Source organism: Notothenia coriiceps, unplaced genomic scaffold (assembly GCF_000735185.1).
Source record: "Notothenia coriiceps isolate Sejong01 unplaced genomic scaffold, NC01 NC01_scaffold00030216, whole genome shotgun sequence".
NCBI classification, from domain to species: Eukaryota; Metazoa; Chordata; class Actinopteri; order Perciformes; family Nototheniidae; genus Notothenia; species Notothenia coriiceps.
Genome location: NW_011362917.1, coordinates 490,412 through 492,328, shown reverse-complemented (window position 1 = coordinate 492,328; position 1,917 = coordinate 490,412). Strand labels below are relative to the sequence as shown.

Here is a 1,917-nt window from a genome sequence, read left to right as displayed (position 1 = left end):
TATATATATATATATATATACATATTCCGTGAATAACTGTGCAATATGGCTGTTACATATTCAGAACTGTTACAGGCTGTGTATTTTGTAAATTGTGTAATTCTTTAAAAACAATGTTCTATCTTTAATATTTATTTTGTTTTGTATGTATACTTCTTGTTAAACATTAAGCTGCCTGCAATGCTATTGAATGTATATTTCTTCTGATTTTGAAATCTCAATAAAAACTGTCTTTTGCTCTTTTCTGCTGTTACAAATGTACATTTCGAATGCAGTTGGGGTTAGGGTCAACCAATCTGAATGTGGTTGGCTTTTGAAATGAGGTGCAGACGTTCTTTAGCTTTTATGTCACAACTCACAGTATGTACATGATGACACCTGTTGCCCAGCAGTCCACAGGTTGGCCATACCGCTGTCTGCCAACCACTTCTGGAGCTGCATGAGAGTACAGAAACATCTTTTACATCTCTGAAAGCCTCAACAGGCTGCCAGGTCACATTATCCACAAACTGGTATTTGATACTTGGTGTGTTTCCATTCTCACCCAGGTACTCTGGTGTCCCGCAGGGGTCTTTGATGAGTCCGTTCTCCAGCTTGGCAAGATGGAAGTCACTGATGACTATTTTAGAGTGCTTCAGGCGATTGAAGTACACCAAGTTCTCCAACTACCGAAAAAGCAAATTTCAATGTCAATGCTTTATGTAATATTCATGAGTAAGCTCTTTTATTTTCATGGTTTTGATCTAGTGACAATTAGGAGGTGGGAATTCAGTTTTTCGATAATTGTCTGACAAATAATAGACTGAAAAGAAAAGAGTTTAATTATTCAGTGCAGATTAAAATAAATGAAATGGGATGTGTTCAGTTTAAGTTTGGGATTGTATTACGATTGGACTGAAGCTAAATGCCTCAACCAATTGTATTGTATAGCCATTACAAAATGCATGGGTTTGTTTAAACGTACAGTCTCAGAGGGTCATTCAAGAGGTTATGAGGTGGAAATGCTAATTGAACTTTTGCCTTCAATTGTAATCATATTTAAATTGTCTTTAATCAAGCACACTTCCTGTTCTTGTGTGGCTGGTTAGCATTTTGATCACTTTTAAGCATTTTTGGGGTAAAAAGAGATTAAAAGATGAAATTCTTGGAGAACATTCCAGCTGTATTTCTTGGTTTAACAGTAAGATGCCTCCTCAGTGACGGCGTCCTGTAGCGTGTTACCTTGAGGTTTCTGTGGACGATGTGCAGGGAGTGGAGGTAGGCCACGGCCTCCAGCACCTGGCGCACCACGTTGCTGGTGTCTCGCTCTGAGTAGTAGCCTTGGTCCAGGATCCAGTCGAATACCTCTCTGCCCGTTGCACTGTGGGTAGTAGAAGGCAGCGAAGAGATGCGTAACATGTTTGCTGTCATCATTGGAAGATTTGCACACAACTGCAATGCTATTAGATTAAAGCAGATGTTTCTGTTATCCTCCATTCTCTTCAAATGTTTCCATCTGCTCTCTAGCTATTTGGAAAGGGCCCCTTAAAATGCAAATGAGGGAAAAATAAACGCTGGTGATATTTTTTTATCTGATTAGAATGGTTTACTTAAAGGGGACCTATCATGCAAAATGCACTTTTGTACGTCTTTTATACATGAATATGTGTCCCCGGTGTTCCAGGGAACTCACCAAGTGTCAGAAAATACAACCTCTCTCTTTTCCTCCGTACCCAAATCTCTAAAAATGGGGCTGCAACGGATCTGAGACAGATTTGAAAATAGTCTGACCCAACTCTACACCTATCAGGGGAATGAGAGGTTGCCGTGGCATGGTGACAGTATGATACTGTAACAGCATGGTAACATGACGCTTGTAACTCGGCGCCCTCCTTTGCAGGGGGGCGTGGTCAGCTGCAGCACATGCAAAGACAGGGG

At 40.5% G+C, this 1,917-nt stretch overlaps 1 protein-coding gene and 1 long non-coding RNA gene across 2 annotated transcripts in view; one reads left to right on the top strand and one right to left on the bottom strand.

The window, feature by feature from the left end:
• Nucleotides 1-1,917, top strand: part of LOC104959425 (inositol 1,4,5-trisphosphate receptor type 1-like) — a gene marked incomplete at its 5' end in the record, with an annotated part of 43,528 nt that overhangs the window by 33,228 nt on the left and 8,383 nt on the right. The window lies entirely within an intron of this gene.
• Nucleotides 359-1,354, bottom strand: LOC104959417 (uncharacterized). Its single transcript, XR_799863.1, has 3 exons — nt 1,222-1,354; nt 545-665; nt 359-435 (listed from the first exon to the last, which is right to left on the bottom strand). It is a non-coding gene; the product is annotated as an uncharacterized lncRNA (long non-coding RNA).